Genomic DNA, 12,007 nt, shown 5'->3' with positions numbered 1-12,007 from the left:
TAGTAAATTCATACTTTTTCATATTTAAAAAAAATTAAAAGAAAAAGAAAAATCAGATAATAGATCCTATTTTTATGGAATGCAACTACCCATTATCTTTTTTTATTCTAAAATAAATTTAAATTTTTTTTTAAAAAAAACATCTCGTAAGTACAGAAACGCGTGATTTTATTTGAACCCCAACCTATTTTACCCTTATATGTAATTACTATTAATGACAAAAACATTAAGATAAAAATTAAATTTGCTCACTATATCCCACATACATTCATGCAAGCATAGTTAGACTTTTTCACAAACCATCATGTTCCTACAACCCTAACAAGGTTTATACGCTTATATTGGTGAAAACATACCTAATATGAAGGGTGATATTAAAGTTAGGGAAGCTTCGAATAAGGTATAAGTTTATTTTTTGGTGTTTTTCAAGTTTAGGGTTGCATGGTGGTCACTAGTTACATGCAGCACACCAGTACTGAACGTGACAGGAAAATTCGATGGCATGCCACTAAAACATTGAACCTATTTCGATTGTGTTTGACCGGCCATTAACTTAAGATGAGGTGGAGGTCCACCGTAACGTGGAAAGGGGTTCGATATCATATAACTGAATTACCTATTATTCATTGACGATGAACCGAAATATATTTATTTTTTCACTAATTTATTATCGATCATAAATTTAATGCAAGCTATTTTGACCTTACTCCTATTGAAGGAACAAAAACAAGGTGACGTTGCTACTACTAAAAGTAACAATGTTGGAACATAATGTGTAATTGACTATAGTGATTAATTCACAACTTGCGAGTTAATCATTTTGATTTTTTTTTTTGGTATGAAATCCATTTTAGTATCATTAACATGGCGTTAATGTTTCAAATTTTAACTTCAAATAACATAAGTTTAATATGTAGATATTTAAAGGTAGAGATGCATTAATTGAATGAGCTCGTGTAGGGATGGCATAAATCCCGATTTCGGGGCAAAATGGGGATCAGGTACGGGTATCCCCGAAGTTTAAAAATCCTCGTTAGGTATGAGTAGTAGATGGTATTGATATCCTCGTTCCTAAACTCGGCTTGATAATTATATGTTTATTTTTAAATTAATAAATATATAATAGAATGCCCTTAAAATATTTAAGTGGTGAAGACAAGAGGTTTCAAACCCCCAACTACGCCTTTTAAACTCACAACCTTAACAACAATGCATTGGCACTCCTTGTTTTTCTTTTTCTTTTTTGCTTTGCCCTTTGTTTCTTTATTTCCCTTCTGCCTCTGTGGCTCCTGGGGACCTTTCTAGTTTTTATTATCTACTGTAGACGTCCCTAAACTTGGCTCCCTATTACAATTGGGTTCATGAACTTTTTTTTTGTGCCAATTACATCCTTTAATTGGACAAATAGTTGCAATTGAGTCATACCGTCCAACTCTGTCAATTTGTCTATCAAAATGAGGGGTAAAAGCGTCCTACCAAATCCTTTAGATTAAAAGAATCCAAAGCTCTTGTTGTGAAGTGCGGTATATAATCCAAAGATCAAGCAACGTGTGATCTAGACTCATGAAGCTCAAAAGCGTCCTTCACAAAAAATAAATTATAAAAAAAAATAAAAAAAAATAAAAAGAGATAAATAAGCACATATGGTGACTTTAGATTCGCAAGAGTGCTCGTCTTCGAGGTGTGAGCACAAGGACGCGATGTCGAAGTCCTCGTAACAATATGGGCACGGGAAGTCAGGTCAGCCCTTGTCTTCAACCTTGAAATCATCGATGCTTAAGAGCATCTCCACTCATAAGGGCTAAGGCAAGGGCAAGGGCAAGCAAGGGCTGCCACTATTCACATGAATAGTGGCAGCCTTGCCATTTGTGGTTCCATCCCAAAAGGTTAGGGCAAGGGCAAGAAAAAAAAATGCAACAAAATATAAACTTGTTATGTATTAGTGAATAAAATTGTTTTGTATTTATAGGGAAAACATCCATAATTTTTTTTGTATTTTTTTCAAAATTTTTTTCTTTTTGCTCACGACGTCAACGTGACATCACCGACTTCAGGCCCTCTGAAGCCGGACAAGATTTGCCCTTGGGCTTGCCCAGTGGTGGGACCAGGCCTTGCAGCTGTTGGTTGCTGGAGGTCCAAACCCTTCAAAGGGGCCTCTGCCAAGGCTAAAGGCCCTACGCTGGATATGCTCTAAGCGATCTAATAATTTTTTTTTTACAAAATAAGAAAAAGGAGAAATGATATATCAGATTCAATAATTGAACAGAGATGAAATGAGAAATGAACCAAAAAAAAAAAAAAACAAAGCAAGAGGGCATACAAACCAAAGTGGGAGCTTTGGTGATGGTCTGCAACGTGTCTTGGTGTTTGGTGGCGGCGAGGCGAGAGGTCCGAACTCGAGTCCATCGAAGAAGAAGAAAGATACGATTCGATCCGATTAAACTTATGTGTCTAGCTCTCTCTCTCTGATTGATTGATTTCTCAACAAATTAATTTTCACAAAAGAGAGAGAGAGATTGGGATCTGGGTTTTGAGGGGGTGGGATAAGGAGGGGGGATGGGTTGCAAGAGAGAGGGAGAGACAGAGCGAAAGAGAGGGATTTTTATTTGGGAGTTTCACTAAAACACCCAAAATGGGGGCTGAAATTATAAAAAAACCCAACACCCAAAACACTTTATAAACACACCCAAAACCTATCATTACACACACTCAAAACTCATTTATAAACACACCCAAAAAAAAATACAATTGTTGATTTTGGGTGTGTTTCTATGTTTAAATAGTGCTTGGGTTTTTTTATAAATACATGTCTAGGATTGAGTTTATTTATAAATTTGTATTTATATTTGTATTTTTTATTTTTACATTTATTTATTTATTTATTTTTCCTCTTTGCTTGGCCTTGGGGTAGGGATGAGCTGGAGTAAGCCCTTGGTGGTGACCACTTTCTTGCAGCTGCCGTGCTCCTATTGTTCTAATTATAAAAAAAATTCACTTTTTTCAGTTTTTTTCTTCAGACTCAAACTTTTACCCCTTATTTTGACAGATAAATTGACAGAGTTAGACGGTAGGACCCAATTGCAACTATTTGTCCAATTAAAGGATGTAATTGGCACAAAAAAAAGTTCACTGACCCAATTGCAACTGGGGGCCAAGTTCAAGGACGTCTACAGTAAATAACCCTATTTTTAATAATTATCATAATGGAAGGTGTCAATTAGTCATTTCAATTGGTATAATGTTCTTTCAATTTATGAGACCTACATCGTGCTTCCATATTTTCCCAATTCCATAATCAAAATGCAATGCGATGAGAAAACTTTCCTTTTCTTTTCTTTCATTACTATTCCACTGCTGGTGGTATGATGTGTTTTTCTTGTTTGAATAACTTCCTCGATTTTGGGGACTGTAATGACCATTTCCACAACCCCGGCCATGCCCATATTTGCTTGCATTTGATTAAGGCGATAATGTATGCATATTCTCATCTGCATTTGCTTTAGGGAATGGTTTCTAGCCCAAGATATTCAGTTTTCAATTCTCCTAAAAATCATTGCTTTTGCGCAATCCTGCGGGGATGTTTTATTTCCTTGCTTGATGGTATTTCCCATGTTATTTGCATGCAGATGAAATTCCTCATTGAGAACCTATGTTAGATAGTTCTTGCCAAAAATATATAGTGCAGTGAAGTCAATCTTAACAAGATTTGACATTGTTGTATATCTGTAAAGACAGAAATAAAGAACTAATAAAAATAACAGTATGCATCAATAATATAAATGTTCAGGATAATAATTTTAAGGAGATGATTGGATTATAATATGTATTTTATGTACTTGAAGCTACAAGTTCAAGTTTAATAAAATTTAAGACTTCTGGCTCTTAAATTATCATATCATTCAGAACTTCTGGTTCTAAAATTATTAGGATGTGAACTTCAGGTTTCCACTCAATTCAAAATAAAATTCATTTCTTATAAAAGTATTCATGATATTACAATTATCATTTTAGTTTAGAACTTCGAGTTCCAAGGATATTGGTCTATGAACTTCGAGTTCATATATGATAAATTTCATCCTCATCATATCAATATTCTAAGTTTATAGATTAAAAAAAACTGATATATGTTAAGTTTGGCTGTTAACTATGTGTGTGTGTATATATATATATATTTAAAAACAATTAGTATGTTATATATAAGATTAATTAGAAGATGATAATAACCATAAAGTTCCTTTTCTCTAGCTTGTAATTTAATTCTCTTAATGCCTTGTATTTATAGACAAAATAGAGTACAACTAATTACTACACTTAACCAATATAATATAAGGTAAATTACAATAAAATCATTGTGAGTAAAAACATAGTGGCAGGAATTGTGGGCAAATGTATATGGCGGGCATCCATAATAATTAGATTGATTTATAAGGCATTCTCCAACTCATTTGGTTCTAAACCCAAAATTTCCCCCCTTCAAAAAGTAACTATTTGAGTTTTGCTCGGACTCAAACTGTTCCCACCCCCCGCCCTTCATACTCAAATTTTAAGTCTTCAACTTTATTAAATTGTTTAAGAATGGTTTAAGTCTAATATATTTTTTTTTCATGGATAACTTTTCATAATGGTTTATGAAATTCCACAAATATAATTTTATTTGAGAAATGGGTGGATATTTATAGAGGTTGGAGTGAGTTTTGGGGTTAGATTTGATTTAGATTAATTTAAAATATTATTTTGACCGTTGGATTTTTATTTTTACTCTTAAAATAGCTTGGATTTAATATGGATCATTGGATTTGGGTTATTGGTGGAATAAAAAAAAAAAATAGGCGCGACACCAACACGTAACAGTTGGCGTGTGACACTTTTGCAACAACAACAGCATGGCACCTGAAGTCCATTGATTCCTCCTTGCATATGGGCTGGTTGAGTGGGCTCCACAAAAAAGTTTTCTTATCCAGTTTGGCTCCAAGTTTGGAAAAAAAATTAGGGGCTAAATTGTAGCAATGGTCCCTGGACTAAAACCAAACTTTACTTTTCGTTCCTCATATTGTTAAATTGTTACGGTGTTTTTTTTTTTTAATGATGAAAGAGGGAGAAAACCCTCAAACACCAACACAACAACTAACTAGTACTAATCAGACGAGCCTTAACAACTCCCAAAGAATCATTAAGCAATAAATAATTGTAGGGGTCTTTTGTTCCAGATGCGAATAGGCTTGGGCTGCCGTAAGAAGAAAAAAGAAACAAAATTCCTCATGTGCCTGAGTTCGAAAACCAAGCTCCTAAAAGAGTTTTTGAAAAGTTTGGTGAAACTTTAGAAAAACACCATTAGGTTCCTTTCACTAACAGCCAAATAAACATGATAAGTCAATTTATGGTCTAGCTTGAGGAGCTTGTGGCATGGAAGCTAGCTTTCACAAGTTTAGCAATTTGAGAGAGAGAAAAAAGCATGAATTTCTTATGGAGAACGATGATTTGGAGTAAGGTAGAGGAAAATTAGCACGACTTCTATCCTAAAGGAAGAAGAGAAAACAAACTAAGAAGAAGATTGGGTGGCTTGAGTAAATTTTCAGTTGCTTGACAAAGCTTGGTCAGGCCCTGAATGATGATTTCGCTAGGTAGGAAAAGCTCCCTTTTATAGGTTGAAAGAGCCCTAATTTCGTCTAACTTTTCCTTTCCCTTTTCATTGTTTCTTCCTACTTGATCTAATTTGGTGAAATTCTCCTATCCAAGGTGCATAGGTAAGGAACCCTTTGTGGTTCCAAGGGTTTGACGCAGCTGGACCTCCCTATGAAGGTGAGGCGCCACCTGCTTTCCCTCTTGGTTTTCAAAACGAAGCTTGTAATGGGAAAGAAGATGGTAGAGCTTTTTGTCTGATGGGTATTCATCCTACCTTCATAGATTTCCTTTGGTCTCTGCCATGACTCCTTTGTTGACCGTTCTTGGAGTTCTAACAGAGGTGGAACTTGGTGCCATATTTTTATAAGTTGTTGGGCTGAGCTTGTATGCATGGTATTGGGTTATTGGCTTGTTATTTCCAGCGTTTGATAGGTTTTCGTCAAGCTGCTGGAAGTGGCTTTATTAATTTTGGGAATTCTTTTGATGTAGGCTTATCTAAGTATGTAGGCTACTAGATGTCTTCCTAAGGCATTGTACCATTTTTCCCTTTCTCTCATGCTAACCTATGTATTTGGGTCCGAGGAATGAGCTTGAGTTTTAATGCTCCCAAGTGGCTTAAAACTTTCATTCCTCGAACCCTCAGTAGGCCTTGTGATTGCTTGTTTCCTTCCATACCACAACCTTCTCAGCAAGCCCCAGGTAATTTTGTGGCTTGGGCCCACTTAAGCTTGTGACATAGCTTGGTGTTAGAATAGTGGCTCTTCTTGCACGATGCTTGTGCTTGAGTTTTATTATGCCATGATAGGCTATAATCGGGCCAAGTAACATCGAATGGGTATGTGTGAGTGTGATTTTGTAAAGTTGGCATGCTCTTGGCCCTTTTGCGCGTGCTTGCTTGGCATGACACGTGACCCGTAACTTGCATTGGTGCGTTCTACAAATTCTCTTTTATCTCGATTGGGCTTCTTTTGCATTCAATTATTTGTGTTGGGCCAAGAATTAATCTGGGCTTAGCCCCTTGGATTTTTGGGCCTCAACAATAATCAAGCCAGGCAGGACTCTCCTCAAGATAGTAGCAGCGCAGATTCAGATTGTGACTCCAAGTAGCCAACCCATCAGCTACATCATTCCTCTTTCTATAGATATGTTGAAGCTTGATCCTTCAAAACAAATTCATAAGCCTTTTACAGCTACTGACCAGCCCAACATTAGGATGACAAGCATTCAAAACCTTACTCTGAATAGTAAGCACAACAATCTCATAATCCATCTCAATAACAATATCATCTACTTTTTTCTCAACAGCCAAAGTCAACCCAAAAAACAGACCCCACAAAGCACTTCTCCCTAGCCCAAATTGACAGCAAAGCCACTAATCCATTTATCCAAATGATCTCTCAGGATCCCTCCAGCACCAATGGCACTAGTACTGCCCCTGCGAGACCCATCTATATTTAACTTGACCACACCAATTTCAGGAGGGACCCAAGCCACAACACTTGCACCTTATTAGCTCCACAATTAATTCCAACAGTTGCCTGAAACCAATCCTTTGCAGCAGTAAAAATAAAATCTAGTAATCGCAAGCACAATTCCTAGTAAGATGCCTTCGAACTCGCTGCTCATTGGAGAGAATTTTCTCCTGAAAAACCAACCAAAAGAAAATTTATAGTTTAGGAGGGATTTGAAGCTTCCATAAAACTCTCCACCAAGGATTTAGCCAATCTGCCCCTTGAAAAAGCAAACTGTAAGCAGACTTGACAGAGAGTAACCCATAAGAAGTAGGTTTCAGATCGACAATCCTCCAATAAGCCCTGAAAATTAGCTGAACATCTAGTAACTTTTTGGACCCATTCCTCAGGAAGAACACTCCTCAACTTCTCCACATCCCACCAACCACTCACAAAAAAATCAGAAACAAGGGAATTCAAATGGAGATTAGGAGCAAGATCCATCGTCTGCATCAGAGGCACATTACTGATCCATTTCTCCCCAAAACTTAACATTACTGCCTTTCTCGAGCCTCCAAATTAACCATTTGTCAAGCAATTGAGCACTAAACATAATCCTTTTCCAGGTAGGAGAACTATTTTGTTTTGGGACCATATTAGGCTCACAAAAGGAATGACTCTTAATATATTTCTTTTCAAAATTTGGGACCACAACCCTTCATCCTTCTTCAATAATCTCCAGCCAACTTTAGCTAGGAGAGCTTGATTCATATCCTGAGTTTTCTTCAAACTGAAACCGCCCTTACTTTTACGGTGGTATTTTAATTATGCCTCTACTTTCAGAAATCGTCCCTTTCATCATCTCAGTCAACTTTCCAGTTAAAATCATGACAAGTTCTACTTGGCATGGACAAAAATGTCTTTTCACATAAAAATGTAAAATATAAATCAAATCTTTCTCTCTCTCTGGCCCCGATTTCTCCCCTCCCCTGCAATTTCTCACCCAGATTTCTTCACCCACCTAAATTTCTTCCTAGCCCCGATTTCTCTCTTCCCTCTCAACGAACCCTGAACCTTGCACCTGCACCCTAAACCAAAACCCCAACCCATAAGCAGAGAGAGAGAGAGAGAGAGAGAGAGAGAGAGAGAGATGATTAACATCCCCTCTCTCCCATCCCCCCTCCCCAAAAAAAAAGAACCAGAACATCAACCCGTAGCTTAAATTTTGCCAATACACAAACACATAGCCATAAGAAGTGACCAATTTCTCTTAGCAAATTAATACACCTGACCAAGAAACTAGCAAATCTAAAGTAAACAAGAAAGTAGGGGATTGCGGGAGAGAGAAATTTCTTTTGATGGTTTTGTTGTCTGTTCTTGGGACTTTTATCTGTTCAGTGATGAGGCTTTTGCAATTTAAGATTAAAGAATATACTTCTACTTGATGGTTAATTTGGGACGAATGTCATTATGAACCATCAATATGTTCTCTACCTAAATGTATTGCTGGAACTGAAAGAACCGAATTACTATTTGGAGAGTGGAAAGAGTGCTGGGTTTCTTCTGAAGTCTACTCCTCTTCTATTAGTATTCAACTAGAGGAAAGAGTGTCTTCACTTATTAATGTCATTTCAGCCATCCTCCAACCCTCTATCATTTTAGCCTCCTTCAAAGATTGAACTAATGTCTCTTCACAAATCTAGAAGCAAAAGAAAAGATGCCTCTGCTTCTCTATTTTGATAAGATCTGGGGCGGAGGAAGGGGTGAGGTTATGGGTTTGTGGGTCTTTGGGGTTCTGAGCTAGGGTAGAGGTTATGGGTTCTTGGGTGCTGGGGTTGGGGGAAGAAGAAATCATTGGGGAAAGTGGGTGAGCGCAGAGGAAAGAGAGAGATATATATATATATATTGTGACAGAAAATTTAACTAAGTTGATGGAAAGACCAATGATGCAACATGAGATCTAATTAAAATACCGCCGTAACAATTTAAAAATATGAAGGACGAAAAATAAAGTTTAGTCTTAGTCCAAGGACCATTGCTACAATTTTATAAAAATTAGGTTATAATTTGGGATTATTTGGATTTGGCCTCAAAGATGGCTTTGGACTCAAACTCAAAATATCCCCCCAAACCTCTCCTAACTCAAGAAAGGAAGGATCCAAAATTTGGGAAAACCCAAATTTGGACCCAAATATGGATCCAGTATTGCTTGACCAATACTATTCATTGGACCCATCTTGAGGTGGCATAGCCCATGTGCTTCGAAAAATGGTGGGACTGCACTAGTTACATTTTCTAATGGGCTTGTCGTGGCATGGGCCACATGTCGACACTATAAGCTAGTCGTTGGGCTTTTCCTTTTTTTTAATATAAAAAAATCAAATAGTATTGCTAGGGCCCACATGCTGGTTGTTTCCATTAAATTTTTTTTATGGAATTTCAAATTTTTTAAGGTCAAATTGTTCAAAAAATTAAATTATGATGTTATTTAAAAAGATTAAATGAAGAAAAGTTATCCATTAAAAAAACTCGACTTAAAAAATTCTTAAACAATTTAAATAAACTTGCGGACTTAAAATTTGAGTCTGGAGGGTTGGAAGAAGAAACGATTTAAATCCGGGCAAAATCCAAATAATCACTTTTTAGAGGGAGGAAATTTGAATTTAGCCTCTCATGGGTTGGAGAAGGCCTAACAGAAGTAAAATTGTTCGAGTTGAAATAAAATTACCCCACTCACCCCTCAAAATCGAACTGTGTAAAAAGTCGAAATGGGACACGTGTCCTGAATCCGATTTCACAGTTTCTACGCTAGGGCAGCTGCTGCATCTGCATATAAATTGGGGATTTAGGGTCGAGCCATCTCTACGGATACGGCGCAGCACAATAAGCCGCTGCTGCTGCAGCCGCCACAGCCGGCATCTCCGGCGTCTACACCTCACGTGCCCTAACCGACTCCTACCTATCAGACCTGACCCTCCGGTACCTTTCCGAGTTGGACCCTTGGACCTCCGCCACCGACGACCATAGCCGAAGTAGCTCTATGTATCTGGCGACGTTGCATTTGATGTCCTAGTCTTCATGGCCATCTCCCGATGTCGAGCCCGGCGTGAAACGACCCTCTGAAGGTTCCTCACTTTCCGCTCTCTGTTTGGTTACTGGGAAAATTTCTGGGCTGCAATATTTTTCACATTTTAACTCGAATTTTTGTTCTGATGTTATTTTTTATTGTTTGTTTGATAAGAAAGTGAGAATCTTGAATATGGTTATGATTAAAGTTCATTGCTTTAACACAGAAGTTTACTGGAAGTTTCTAATCGTAGTATCATAGAGATCAAAGAGTGGGGATGCAGTTGCTGCTTTGATGCATGAATACATTGCTCGAATTAGCTTATTTCTAAGTTAATTTTGTATGCAATTGTATTTCTGATTCTATGTGTACTTTTTAATTTGCTTATCAGCAAGTATGAATATGTTTTTTTGCTTGAATTAGTAATGTTTGAAACTGATCAGTATTTCAAGCTTACTTTCATCAAGTCAGTTCTCCACAGATTTCACCTTAGATCAGGAATCTATTAATGTTAGAAATTGAATTTGTTGATCATAGATTGCAGCTGTTTGTATGCTATTTTCTATTTGCTTATTAATTGATAATGAGACAAAAGTTATATTGCAATAACTAACAGAAGTTTATGATTGGTTCATTAGGTTCCGCATGTCGCTCCAAGTGAATCCCTTCCTGAGAGACCTGGAGAGCCACATTATCTATCTATCTATGATGTAGATTTGCTTATATTCCATTTCATAATTTTTAAACAGTTCCACTTGAAAAAGGAGCAATGTAAGTTTGGTGCAACCTGCAAATTTCATCACCCGAAAGATATCCTGATACCACCAGCCGAGCAAGAGAATACAATTGGAGAAACTGGGACAACAATTCAGCAGGAGGGAACTAAATTTAGTGTGAAGCCTCTTGTTTCATTCAGCCCTGCACTATCATTTGACTCCAAGGAGCTTCCTGCAAGACCGGTAAGGACGAAGCAACACATGAGCCTTTTATTATTCTGTTTACATTACGTCCAGATTTTTAGTTATTTCTTTCTTCTTTTGATTTAACAGCTTTTTGATGTTGTAAATTTATTTTGATCATGTATCTTTTGCTTCTAATAGGGTGAACCGGATTGTCCATTCTATTTCTACCTAATTGGAAGGTCAGCATATTTATAGTTTTGTTGACTTATACTGTGATAAAAGTAAAAGAAGACTGAGAATTCTTAAATGGCTTTTGGTTCCCAAATCAGTTGCAAGTATGGGGCCACTTGGGCACGACTTAAGAGAACAGAAAAGGGCACTATGGGACGATCTTGTTGCTGCCTCCACCACGCACTCAGCACCGTAGGCGATACCTGCTTTGGTGAGGAGAAGGCCACGCGAAGAAGTTTGTAATCGGTAATGTCCAAGTTTGTAATTAGTAATCTCACAGCATGAAGTACTGCAACATAAAAAAGGGCATTCATGTGATCCACCAGTACTTGGCCTCTTTTCCCGTGCATCAGGGCCTTCATGCGATCTGATAATCAACTTGAGTTGAAATTTATTGAGAAAATTCTCAGTGCAGTCTGGACCCCAAAGCAGACCAATGCCTCTCTATATTTGGAGAAAGACCAGGGATCATTAAGGGATCCGACCACATCATGTCACTAGGAACCAAGTTGGGACCTCCTCATGGAGCATCAAGAAAGGCCCCAACTTGATTTTTGGTGACGTGATGTGGTTGGATCCTCAATGAATCCTGATCTTTCTTCAAATATAGAGAGGCATTTGTTTGATTTGGGGTCCTGACTGCATTGAGAATTTTCTCAATAAATTTCAACTCAAGTTGATTATCAAATCGCATGAAGTCCCTGATGCACGGGGAGAGAGAGGGCATTTTGATA

At 37.4% G+C, this 12,007-nt stretch overlaps 1 long non-coding RNA gene across 1 annotated transcript; it reads left to right on the top strand.

The window, feature by feature from the left end:
- The first annotated feature begins 9,937 nt into the window (after positions 1 to 9,937).
- Positions 9,938 to 10,886, top strand: LOC103342316 (uncharacterized). Its single transcript, XR_514825.3, has 2 exons — positions 9,938 to 10,198; positions 10,779 to 10,886. It is a non-coding gene; the product is annotated as an uncharacterized LOC103342316 (long non-coding RNA).
- The last annotated feature ends 1,121 nt before the right edge of the window (positions 10,887 to 12,007 follow it).

This window comes from Prunus mume, linkage group LG8, assembly GCF_029339155.1.
Source record: "Prunus mume cultivar Tortuosa linkage group LG8, ASM2933915v1, whole genome shotgun sequence".
Classification (NCBI taxonomy): Eukaryota; Viridiplantae; Streptophyta; class Magnoliopsida; order Rosales; family Rosaceae; genus Prunus; species Prunus mume.
Note: the sequence above shows the minus strand (reverse complement) of the source record. Positions and strands in the feature narration are given on the sequence as shown.